Source organism: Diceros bicornis, chromosome 8 (assembly GCF_020826845.1).
Source record: "Diceros bicornis minor isolate mBicDic1 chromosome 8, mDicBic1.mat.cur, whole genome shotgun sequence".
NCBI classification, from domain to species: Eukaryota; Metazoa; Chordata; class Mammalia; order Perissodactyla; family Rhinocerotidae; genus Diceros; species Diceros bicornis.
This window is the reverse complement of record NC_080747.1, coordinates 29,837,364-29,850,848: the sequence shown is the minus strand read 5'-3', so window position 1 is coordinate 29,850,848 and position 13,485 is coordinate 29,837,364. Positions and strand designations below refer to the sequence as shown.

The window sequence follows — 13,485 nt, the reverse complement described above, 5'->3', positions numbered from 1 at the left end:
CATTAATCTGAACTGTGAACCAGTCAACTACTGGAGTACGGAGTGGGGTGTGTAGCCTGAAACATCCTCAGTCAATTCTAGTTTAGGATACACACAGAGGTCATCTGACAAAATTGGTTTAAAAGACAAGGAGGTGAAGATATTTAAAACAGACTAAATAATTATTAATGGGGACATGACCTCACAATTTTAAGTGTTTCATGTTAGTGCAAGCATCCTTTTAAAAACCATTCAAGAAACCAAAAACTGGTGGAGATCACTAATGTGTACATATTTAGGATGAATGAGAAAAACCAACTTCTTAATATAAAGCAAGTGGGAACTTGTGGTTTGTAATACCATTCCCAGTGACAGAATCATAAAAGGATTCAGAAAATTAAGTGTCATCAAAAATTTAGTCAGAAGTGAAAATAACATGCTCTGGGAAAAAAAACCCTGATGATTCAAATGTGGCTTTCATGATAAAGTCATTGATGTCAAAGTTGCATGTTAAAATTTGGGTAAAATTATTTTATAATATATGAATGGAAAAGGCAGTATTTATGCATTAATATATAATTTTACTTTTATAAGTATTTATTTAAAATGAAATAAATATTATAAATAGACATGCCTAGTTAATCTACATTCTTAAAATTTTATATTTGGCAAAAATAACATTAGATTTTCCTTTAGAGAAAAATGGAGAGATTACTTTAAATTCTGTTGTGTAAATAATTCTGGGCATCAGAGATTTGGAAAGACTGGAGAGGGAGGTGGGATTTGAACCTAGTCTTGAAGAATAATTGGAAAAAAGAGGGTAGAACTACATGTACTGAGGGACTACTATTTTCTAGGAGTCTTAGATATGTAATCACATTAAATTCTGTTAGGTATTATTATTCCCAGTTTACAGATGGGGAAACTGAGGCTCAGATAAGTTAACAAGTTTACTCAAAATGCCACAAGCTACCAGATCAGCCTTCATTTTGAACACAGGCCTTGTCCGTTCCGGCAGTGTGCTTTCCCTAGGAGGCAATCTAGTGCAGATGGTGCGTCCTGGAGAAGACTGGGTTGGAATTCTCTCTTCCTTATGGTCCTACTCAACCTCTCTTTCTTAAGTTTCTTATCATGAGGATAATAACACTTTCTGTTCAAGGAGCAGCTGAGATAATTAAATGAGCTTTTACAAGTAAAGTGCTGAGAATGGCACCAGGCGTAAACACTCTATGGGTGTTAGCTTCCACCATGTAAAGAAAAGGGGAAGGAGGAAAAGGAGGGGGTAGAGGAGGAGAGGAGGAAGATTTCCACTCTCTCAAATTGCCTCTCTCATAAGCAGAGTGCATTCTAGGTAGGAGGGATGGGGGGAGCAAAGACACATGGTCTGGCAAGGACATAGCTATACCTGTTCTCTTACTAAAAATCGAGGAAATAGGGGTGGGAGTGGGTCATTTTGGAATAAATCCAGCCTAGATGGAAATTACTGGGAATATATACTCCAGTGGCCTTGGCAGTAAACAGATTTCCATACCACAATTCTTATATGGTAAATTTTCCTTCTACTTTGCTCTCTGAAAATGCCTCACTGTGAAGCCTGCTAAATATTTTATAGCCTACGAATATAGCCTAGATGTGTTCAATTTATCCACTATTTACTACTTAACCTCTTTAAGTCTCAATTAAGGCTATATTTATAAAATTTGAAAAGGAATTCCAACTCACAGAGTTGTACAAGTACAACATATTTTAGGTGTGGGCTAGAACCTGGTATGATTAACGAGCAATAAATAAAAGGTAGTTTTTGCCATATTTTCTCAGACATATTTTATTTTCCTCCATATATTAAGGTTCTTAAAATCAGAATACATCTTATAAACAATGTACACATTCAATGGGGGGACGTTTTTCTTTTACTTCCTGGAGGTATTATGAAATCACTGGTGAGTCTTACAGCCCTTAACTTTATTTCCCTGCAGAGAAGACTGTAAATCCAGAGGTCGTATTGTATTTGCTAACCATTGTATTCTCAAACTATCAAAAAGTAAGTGTTCAATAAATTTTTTAAACAATAAATAACAATAATAACTAAGGAACTAAGATATTGTTGCAAAGAGGCACAAAGTCCCAATTACTTTATAAAATCTACCAAGAGAAGTAACTTGAGGACGAAGCAATGCTTGACGTGCTGAGGCATACCATAACTGATGTCAGAATTTTTATTTATAACCCACCTTGTTCAGAAAAGGATTTAAGATGGCTTACAAAGATAAAAATAAATTAAAAGTATGTGAGAACTCTGAGAGAGAAAACAAAACAGCGTATGGACCTAAAATGAAGCCAGGAAGGAGCCAAATAAATAAAATTCTATAGGAATCCAAAGAAAAGACAATTCTCGAGCCTTAGAAAATGTCAAGAAAACTTTCCTGCTGGAAATAGGGCTTGCTATAAATTATTTGGTTCAAAAGAAATGGGAGATTTGGTGTCTCGGGAGCATGTCGCAGCTGCTTCAGAGTCTCCCCAGGGTTGGAGGGTGCTTTTGGGTGGACAGGTATTTTGCTGAAGATGACGCCTCCCAGGGCCTGGGTTCCTGGGAACTTTCCCACACGCTGGACCTCACCAATTATCTCATTTCATAAGCTCACTTTCCCTAATTGCTTCACTTCCATCAACAGGTATAGGGGAAAGATAAGGACATTTCATCTTTTTTTTTTTTTTTTTGTGGGGAAGATCAGCCCTGAGCTAACATCCGTGCTAATCCTCTTCTTTTTTTTTTTTTTTTTTTCTGAGGAGGACGGGCTCTGAGCTAACATCTATTGCCAATCCTCCTCCTTTTTTTTCCCCCCAAAGCCCCAGTAGACAGTTGTATGTCATAGTTGCACATCTTTCTAGTTGCTGTATGTGGGACGCGGCCTCAGCATGGCCGGAGAAGCGGTGCGTCAGTGGGCCCCCCGGATCCCAACCGGGCCGCCAGTAGCTGAGCGAGCGCACTTAACCGCTAAGCCACGGGCCTGCCCAGGACATTTCATCTTTTAAGGGAGAGAATTTCAAGTACAGTTTGTGAAGAGACGTTTATTAAAAAAATTAAAATAAGGAGTTGGCCTTTGAACTCACTAGCAAACAAGTGGATTTTAGGGACTCAGGTATTCCAGGGGTCACATAAGGGTTTTTTTTGGGAGGGATCCCCTTATTGTCTTTTGCTGCCTCCTTATTATCACTTCCAAGCTCAGGGTGTCAAGGTCCAACTCCAAGGGAAAAATCTTTCCTGGATCTAACAATATCAGGTGCCGGAAGGACCAGGGCGTGGTTATCCCTTCCTTCCACGGGAAAAACACAAGAAAGGGGAATTTAGAAAACCACTGAGGAGGCTGTAATCCTCAGGAGAAAGAGTCCATCTCTAAATTGAAAATCACCTCCATCCCTGAAAGCTGTGTCTGCTTGGGCAAGTTGCTCTTTCCCTCAGACTCCTCAACTGGAAAATGGGGCTATTCACCCCTTCCTCGCAGGGACGACTTGAAGGAGAATCCTATATAATGGGCTCAGACTAATCAGCACAGGGCTTGGTAAATAGATTCCCAGGCCCATTGAATGCAACTTGACCAAGAAGCAGCCTGGGGAAATGAGCACCCTAGATGAGTCTTAAGCCTGGGAAACGCTGAGGTAACATGGAAAGTACTTAGTAGAGAAATACTAACCATCAGTGGTGTGAGGTTCCGCCCATTTGACAAGCAATTCCCCATCAGTGCGCACCGACAAACCAAGTGGCCGGCAGGGGCCGACAAGGGGGCCGGGGTACGGGCAGCTCCCTCCCGGGAGGGTAATGCCCTCGCCGATCTCCGCTCCCGGACGCGCCCTCGCGGCTTCCCCAGCCCCGCTGGCCCGGGAGCCTCGGGGCCGAGGCGCGCCAGGTGGCGAGGGTGCCAGGCGGCGAGGGTGCCAGGCGCGGCCACGTCGCGGCGGACTGAGTCAGCCGCCCAACTATGCTGCGGAACCGGGGCGGCTGGCTCGGCTGCCCTCGCCGCTGAGCCCCGGCTGCCCCCGCGCCGGGCGCCGGCTCCCCGCCCCCGCGGGCCGAGAGGAAGCGGCCGAGGCGCGGCGCTGGAGCACCTGGGCAGGGCGCCGGCGGCGGGCGCGGCGCTTCCGGAGCTGCGCGCCCGCCCGCGCTCCCCGCGCTCCCCGCCTCCAGGTGCGGCGGCCGCGGCGCGCCGGCCGAGTGACAGCGCCGCCCGCGCGGCCGCCGCCACGCAGCAGAGCCGGTGCGGGCAGCCGGCGGGGACCGGGAAGGAGGAGGCCCCGCGCCTGGGACAGACGGGTGAGGACCGAGCGAGCCCGGCAGGGAGACACGCCGCCGTCCGGGCTCCCCCGCCCGCCTCGCCTCGCCTCCCGAGCTCGGCTGCCCGCGCGCCAGGCGAGGACCAGGGGCTGCGGGTGGCTGGACGGCGTGGCCGGGGCCGGGGTGGGAGGACCGTCTCAGGCCGGGCCGGGGCTTTTCGGCACTTTTCCGGGTAAATTTCCAGAGCGCAAAGTGCTCGGCTCTGCTTTCTGCTCCTTGGATTTCGCTCCCGCATGTGGGCGTCTAAAAGGAAACCAGAAGCGGTAAGCGATACAAAAACTCCACTTACTAATGGGATTTGGCCTGGGAGGGGGACAATCCGGATAGACAACTAGACCCCCGCCCCCCCCAATAAATAAATAAAAAGGAGCTGCCCTTTAGTGGGTTTCAGGCGTCGAGTTATTGACTCGGCAGAGATAGGTTTGCTCCGATCTCTGTGCTCCCTTGCACCCTGCTTGCTATACACTTTGAGAGGACAGGCCTGTTGATTAACTTTAATTACAGTCATTTGGCCTCCACCTGCCTGAACCCAGCACCTTACACGGGGACCTGTCGGCCGTGAGTGTACCAGATTGATCTTTCTCGTTTCCTTTATGGAGACAGGTCTCTTGGGAGAATGGGTGTCCATCTCATTAAGTAAAGTAAGTTCACCCTGTCTTGTCTTCTTAAACACTTCCTTCACCTCCTTGCGGCGATCTGGAGTTATTTCGATTTGGGGGACGCCTTCGTGAAATTATGTTGTGAACTATAATCTTTGATAATTAGAGGAAAAATAGAAGCTAGTTTGTGTGGAATCATGACATTTTAGGCTGTTGCAAGTTTGTGTGGTGATAGCGACTTTTTTTTTTTCAAGGTTGTCCTTGAAGTAGGCTGCTCAGTGGAATATATCCTTTTGGTTATAAAAAGAAAAGTGTATTTAAAGAGAAGCTATTTTTAAAAGTACTTTTAATCGGATGTCATTGTGATTACCAGTAATAGTATTGTACGTACAAGCCCAGTATTGATTTCTCCCCGCACTTAAGCACTCTACGCCCGCGCGAGTTTATGGAACGTTGCCCATAAGCAATTGGAAAATTGTTATGGCTGTTTTAAAAAGGAAGCTAGCTTTTTAAGGAAAAAAGAGAGAAATACCTCTAAACTCTTAGTTATGACTTTCATGTACTTACAAGAGAAGTATTGAGGGAAAATTCTCATGACATTCTACTGTTTAACAATGTTTTAAAAAAGAAAGAAAAAAGGAAAATGGGTCATAGAACTAGGCTAAAGCCTAAAGTGGAACTATCTCCCAGGAAATAGCTCCTTTTTAAACATATATTTAACACATACAGAGTTAAGGTGGGTCTTAACGCCAAGAGTGTTTTATATGGACTTGATTTGTCAGTACTCAAAGATTCATTTAATTTAAAATGTAACTAAAGGGTAAGTCAAATGACTTGTTAAAACTTATTTATGTGGGCGTGTGTTTGTATTTTTTCTTTCCTCTCTAAGCCTGTCAAATTTTATATGGGTTGTCCATGAAAGAAGCTGTTGCTACAAGTAAAAATAAATTCTTAATCATCTAATATCAGTACAAGTTTCTAGCAGTGTGAGGCTCATAGTTACTCAATTAATACACTTCAGCTAAGAGGCAATTCTTAGTCACTGTGGTTGAGTATAGGACTCAGATTATAATGCATTGCAGTTTTCTTGGAAACTCTTGCATTAGTACTGTGAAACTATGAAGTTTTGAAAAACCTGCTTAGGACTCTGGGTTATAGACTTTATGATACCGAATAAGGTATTTCTTTTTGTTTTGTTCCTTTCTACCCCACCTCCCTGCGCCTTTGAGAACATTTAGTGAAAGAGGCTGTAAAATTGTAAGTAAAAATGACGGTCATTGCTGTAATAGCCTTCTTTTAACGAGTGTGTTTTTTTCTCATTTAGTTATTGACTCATTATTGGATCCGATGTTTGCACTTACTAAACTGAGGGATTTTTGGAATTGTCTGTAAAATATTAATGAGGTAGAGAACTTCTTATTAATATTGGGAATATTTCTTAGATTTGACTAAATGTGGATTGATGAGAGATTAGACGCTGTGAGATGTTTTCTTACTCTTTTCTGGGAAGTCCTGGACCCCTGTAGTTGATTTTAGTTTTTGTTTTTAACGTATTGGCCAGATTAAATATATAATGATGGCTTAAACCATTTCGCTTGCTGATTTCCTTAGTTGAAATAATAGTCAATGGTAGTCTCTTCACATGATCCTTTCTAGGTAGAAATTTGACCTCTGAAATTTTGTTGCATTTTTGACTCAGCGTAAGTTTGTTCCTTACCTCCCCTGTGGAGGAAAAAAGGAGTGCTGATCTGGGGGGAGTAGTCATTTGAGCAGCTTCAGGAGTAAAAACTACTAGTGAAGAGGTGGGGAGAGTTGTTTTCTAGCTTTTTTTGTGTATGAAGGTGGATGGGTAGATGAGGAAATACTCAGGCAAGGAAGGAATAATAAGAAAATGTATCTGCCCTCATGGTTCTCACAAAAATGGGATGCAAAAAAGGACTCTACTGGTTACGTTACGTAGCTTTAGGAAGAGGTTCACCCAGTTTGGAGTTGGAGAGATGATCAGGGAAGAGCAGAAGAGAAGTGTGGTCTCCATGCTAATTATCAGATGACTTGGGCTCCTGGAGGTGGTGCTGGTGAAAGCAGTTGCCAAGGCTCTTTTCTTTCACAATATCTTGATGAAGTTCAGAATCCTTAGCCTGCTGTTCAAGGCCCTCCATAGCCAATTCTAGCCTCCTTTTCTGGCATCACCTTTCATTAGCTGTTGGAACCCTAGGTCCGTCCCAGCTATTCTCATCGCCTTGCTATTGCCTGAATACATCTTCTCCCCCTATGCCCCTTTAGGGCATTCCTTCTACTTTAGATGCTGATGTTTCTACCTGCTGCCTTTCTTCCTATACATCTTGAAACTCCCCTCCACTGCTGCTCCGCTGATCACTCCATACTCAAAGCTCTGAATTGCTGCACATTTCATTTATATTCATGGAGTTAATTTGAGATTTTTAGAGTTCCTTGGCATTTGTGAAAGATGATAGTGCTACTTATCTATGTAATTAAAAATAAAACGATACTTAAAATGTAAACCATGTGAAAGTCAAGGTCGTAAAATTTGATTTTTCTTATCATTACTATTGAGGTGCTTTTTTGGGGGGTATAGGGTCTTCCAATTTTGATATTCCTTCTTTCCTGGTACTTACCGAATAGTAAAGAACTGACTGTTGACGTGCGTACCATTTTCCTTTGTTTGTATGTAGTCGTATCTAATCTACTCCTTTAGATTTTAAACTCTTCGAGAGATGACATTGCATCTTCACTTTTTTTGTAGCACTTAACACTGTTCTCAAATGAGATAACAGGTGCTGTTATCTTGACCTGCAAATATTTCTTGCTATTATCTTGGAGAGAGTAGTTCCTTATTTAGTGTTCCTTAAATATTTATTGAATGAATAAATGTAAATAAATGAGTCGATAAGTTGGGAGACATTTGCTGAGATACCCTCTTTTCCTGAGGAAAGAAACTTTAACAATTATGGAGCCAATAGGAATAAGCCCTCAAATTCAGTTGGAAAAAAGGTCAGGGTGCTGTTTATAAATGTGAAGAGAGGAAACTGTTCACAGTAGGCCATTTTGAAACATCTGGTTGTTAGTCTAAAAGTGACTCAAATTCAGAGAAATGGTGGGGTACACATTTGTACTAAAATTTTAAAATTAAAATGTATATATAAAAAAGGGCACATATCATAAGTGTACATTTTAAAATCCTTTTATTGAAGTATAGTATCATGCTAGTTTTGACCTGAGTAAATTAAGCATTAAAGCTATGTTTAGTATAGCATGAAATGGAACTGAATCCTGAAGAATATGTGCCCATGTTCGTATAAAGAGTTCTGAGGGATCTGATTCTCCTCTCAGCTAGACGTGGCTCCATTGTAGAGCGGGGTAGGAGGGGGCTGGCTCTGAACAGAAGCAGCCGCCTGGGTGTTAGGGGCACGAAGGTGGGACTCTTCCACAGTGATGCAGGCTTTGGCTTACTATGCCTTTTCATTATCCTCACTTCTGCTCTTGTAGGAACTCAGGAATATGAAATCTTTATCTGGTTGCCTAAGAATTATGGCTCTACTTTAAAGGTCTCTGAAGTAGAATTGAAAACAAGGCTCAAACGTTAGCCAATTAACTTAAAATGGAAATGGACAGCTTGAAAGAGAAAAACTTAACTGAAGCTAAGGAGATTATCAAGCACTTAACTATTGAGATATTATCTAAAACACCTAAACCTAGGTACTACGTATGCTACTAATAACTTCTCATAATAAGTAAAGGAATCATCACTTCTGACCTTCACCGGATGTGGACGTAGGTATTAAGTTCTAGATTTTGAAAGGGTTGTATTTTTCCGATTACAGAGTAAATAAAATAATCAAAATATAACTTAAAACAGTCCCTCTCCTTGATTCAAACTGCGGGATGCTTTTGCCCGGAGTCTGGCTATTTTCAGCTCAAACCTCAGTTATTCTCCATTTAGCAGACACTAATTAAATGCTTATTGCTTGCCAGGGACTTTTCTGAGATCTTTATGCATAGATACTCATATAATCCACAAAACAGCCCTGTGAGGTAGGCACTTTTATTATCACTGCTTACAGATGACAGCAGTGAGGCTCAGAAAAATAAAAGAACTTTCCTAAGGTCATGCAGCTAGCACAAGACAGAGCTGGGATCACTGGTAATCACTGTGCTCCATGTCCGAAGTCTAAAGTCTTCAGGTAAAGTCATCATTCTCACTACTGTAACCACATTTATATTTTCCTAAATTAATAAACTATGTTTACTGCTGTGTTAGGTGCTTTGTAGGTTTACTAGAAGAATAATTTATAGTGCTAATTTAAGGGAATATAATTTTACTAGGCAGAGAGAAGAATACCACTCAAACCAAGTGCAATAATATAATGAATATGGCCAAGTGCAATATTGTATACAACAGATGAATTAATAATAATAGCCAACATTTATTGTACATGTATAATTCATGTCAGGTACTGTTATGTATACCTTACCTATTTTACTTGTTTAATATGAACAGAAATTATATTATCCTCATTTTACAGACGAGGAAAGTGAGCTTCAGGGCAGTTAAATAACTTAATCAAGTTGCGTCGTTAACCAGTGGGGAAGGCCAGATTGGATTTCAGGCAGCCTGACTCCAGAGCACTGTGCTCCCTATACTACTGCCTGGGTGGAAGTAATAAGGGATTAAAGGGCAACGGAATAGTTGGAAAGACTCGTGGATATGGTGGTACACACTTTAAGACTTGAATTGGCCCCCAAAGGAGGGAAAAAGTTCAGGTGTGTACAGGGAGTTCAGTTCGAATAAAAGCTGAGAAGCTGGCCCAAATCTTCTAGTCTCTCTCTCTGTCTCCTTCTTACTGTGGTAAAAAAAACCCATAACGTCAAATTTGCCATCTTAACTGTTTTACAGTTCAGTAGTGTTAAGTATATATACATTGTTGTGAAACAGATCTCCAGAACTTTTTCATCTTGTAGAACTGAAACTCTATACCCATTAAACAACTGCCCCTCCCCCCAGACCCTGGTAATCACCATTGTACTTTCTGTTTCAATGAGTTTGACTACAGTTGTCCTTGGGTATCCGTGGGGCATTGGTTCCAGGACCCTCATAGAGGCCAAAATCTGCGATTGCTCAAGTCCCTTATGTAAAATGGCATAGTATTTGCATATAACCTATGCACATCCTCCTGTATACTTTAAATCATCTCCAGATTACTTATAATACCTAATACAATGTAAATGCTATATGAATAGTTGTTATACTCTATTGTTTAGGGAATAATAACAAGAAAAAAAAAGTCGGTAAGTGTTCAGAGCAGACATGATCGTTGTAGGTCTTTTGATCCTGGTTGGTTGAATCCATGAATGTGGAAGCTGCGAATATGGAGGGCTGATCATACTTTAGATACTTCACATAACTAGAATCATACAGTATTTGTCCTTTTGTGACCAGCTTATTACATTTAACATAATGTCCTCAAGGTTCATCCATGTTGTAGCATATTGCAGAATCTCCTTTTTTTTTTTTTTTCAGGTGAGGAAGTTTGGCCCTGAGCTAACACCCATTGCCAATCTTCTTTTCTTGCTTGAGGAAGAGTGGCCCTGAGCTAACATCTGTGCCCATCTTCCTCTATTTTGTATGTGGGAGGCTGCCACAACGTGGCTTGATAAGCAGTGTGTAGGTCCTCACCCGGGATCCGAACCTGCGAACTCCGGGCTGCCGAATCGGAGTGCATGAGCTTAACCACTACGCCACCGGGCTGGCCCCGCTCCTTCTTTTTTAAGGCCACATAATATCTGGTTGTATGTGTAAGCCACATTTTGTTTTATCCATTCATGTGTGAGTGAACATTTGGGTTCTTCCACTCCCTGTCTCCTTTTGCATCACGTTTCAAGTTAAACCTTTAAGACCATGGTCAAGTACCTTTTGGAACAATACTTGAATACTTTCTCTTCTAGTCAAGCTGGATTTGTGTGTGTGTTGTTTTTATCACCATTGACTGCTCTGGTGGGCAGTGAATACTTAGCTTTGTCATATTTATTTGATTATTTGATTTTGGCTTCATACTGTACTGTAACAGTTATACTATATAGTTCTGCATTAGCTGTCTTTCTGCAATGATAGATGCAAAATAAATTTTAATTAACTTGTGTATTACTGTTGCTTTTACAGTAACTTCAAAGGTGTTCTCCCTTCATTTGTCTTTGTCTCTTAAATCTCAAACACTTAATTGTAAATGAATGTAGGCTTTCTTATTTAACCACTTACGTGAACACATACCCACAATCAAACCGAAAAGGTGTATAAAACTTGAACTTGCAGGGCACAGTATACTTAAGCAGCATTTTCCTAGTGACTGTAAGTGCTTATGCATAGCTAGACAGTCAAAAGAGAGGGAAAATGTGAAGTCCTTGGTACCCCTCTACTGTTACATTAATTGTATAACCATTAGGAGGCCTTACTGTCAATACCACAGGTGATGGAGTCAGACTCTTAGGATTCTGGCTCCACTGTTTATCTGCTGTGTGGCTTTGGGCCTGGGACTTTCCTGCCAAAGCAGCTGTAAGGATTAAATGAGATCCTACACAGATGGTTTATAAACACTTCACAAATATTGGCTATTATTATTAGCACTATAAATCTGAGGGAGAATGAAAGAGGATGGATGTGTTTTGATGGGCGGGAAGGAATAGTGGTCAAGGTAGAGAACACCGGGCAGTGAAGGTGTTCAGCCTGTGGGTGACCACAGTTAACAGAGATGACCAGAGATGACCAGGTTGAGGGACCTGGGCTTCCTGTATGGGCTTAATGGTGGTAGTGTTGCCCCATTCAAGTAGGTGAATGAATGGTGGAGGAGAGGGATGCTAAATGACCTGTTTTACAGTGTTCTGGGGGCTAAGCTCTCAGGCTAGAACAATAAGTTAGGGTTGTTGACCTTTGACATTTCGCAGTGTGCTCTACACTATAGGAGGGAGTAATACGACAACAAGCATATTATCTCAAAACCACTTCCTCTTCTGCATGGTTGTGGGAAACAAAGTGGAACGTGTTGTCATTATGAATACTTGGAGTTAATATCTTGGTATTAAACAATGAGTATGTTTGACGTGCAAATACCGTGATACCTATTTCTTGTGACTATATTCTGTACTGAAGGAAAGGTGGAATTCTGTTAAGACCTGCAGCCTGAGCTAACTAGTTCAGCATGTTATACATGTGGAGCCCCTAAATTTTTAAGTGATTATCTATTTCTCCACAATAAGTTTATTAGCAACTTGAAGGCAGAGACACTTCTCCTGTCTGTAGTGCCAGGTACCCTGTGGGCGTGATTAGTTGTGTAGAACTGGAGGAGGAGAGATTGTACCTGAGGTTTCTACTTTGGTATCATTGTAGGCTGTTATAAGTCACCTTTCCTATCTGTTGGTGCCAGGCAGTCATTATGACCAGCAAAAGCATTTTCTCACACATTTCTGGATTTCCCCCTGGGAGATAGTTCCGCTCTGTTGGGAACCACTGCTCTGGAATACAGTCAACTCTCGTTCTTAGAATCTGTAAGACTTATATTGATAACACTGAAAAGTTTCGCTGTTTTCATGTGGCAGCCTAACTTCTTTTTATTTAGTAGGTGTTTTCTAAGGTTCCTTTCAGTCTTGTAATCCTATGATTGTTAAGCCTATTATTTCGACACACTTGCAGTTTCTAAATACTCTAAGGTTATGTTTCTGATTTTAAAATGATATGCTTTTTTAAAAAAAATGGCTTAAATTTATGACTGAATTCAATTGTGCTATGCTACTTTTTTCCCTCCCATAAAATATTAGAGTCAGGCAAAGGAGATGCCAGAAGTTATCAACACTGAATAATTACCTGATGGTTTAAGGAAGCGACCCATGATTTTCAGTTGTTTTCTTTCCTAGCTCAACGGGGAGATATGACAAAGCTCTGGTGTTAGTGGGTGAGGGATGCGGGGGTGGAGGGGGCTCACTGTGGTGGTTTTCCTTACTTGAGGCATTAGGAGGGGGAAGGCCAACCCATGAATTTTTAAAAGCCCCGTAGTTGGCTTGGGATGCTTCTAGCTGCCTTCCTACCTTCCCCGACTCCTGATTTGAAGATCTCTTGTGGTGGTTAGATGATTGGAGAAATCTGTATTTGAGTCCTGTCTCTGCTTCTTACAAACTTGGTGATATAGTTTTGTCTATCTACATTCTGAGAAATGCATTGTTAGGGGATTTTGTCGTTGTGTGAACATCATAGAGTGTACCTATACAAATCTAGATGGTATAGCCCACTGTACACCTAGGATATATATTAATCTAATGGGACCACCAGCGTATATGCGGTCTGTCGTTGACTGAAATGTCGGTTAAGTGGCGCATGACTGTAGTAACAAATGCTGCGAAGACAGATAAAGCAAGGATAAGGAGTAATGAGGCACAGGGCCTGCTTGTATGCGTAGGGGGATTAGGGAAGGCCTCTCTGAAGGGGCACATTCGAGCAGACATCTACTAAAGTGATGGAGTGGGCCGTGAGCCATGGGTACATGTTAGGAAGGGCGAGAGGTAAGGTTATGA

General features: G+C 41.8%; 1 protein-coding gene across 7 annotated transcripts in view; it reads left to right on the top strand.

The window, feature by feature from the left end:
• Positions 1 to 4,158: 4,158 nt before the first annotated feature.
• Positions 4,159 to 13,485, top strand: part of ARAP2 (ArfGAP with RhoGAP domain, ankyrin repeat and PH domain 2) — a 187,085-nt gene continuing 177,758 nt past the window's right edge. For 5 of the 7 annotated variants that reach the window (XM_058546856.1, XM_058546857.1, XM_058546858.1 and 2 more), the window contains exon 1: positions 4,297 to 4,572. The gene's annotated coding sequence lies outside the window, so the exon portion shown is untranslated. The other 2 variants (XM_058546854.1, XM_058546855.1) reach the window with 2 other exon arrangements.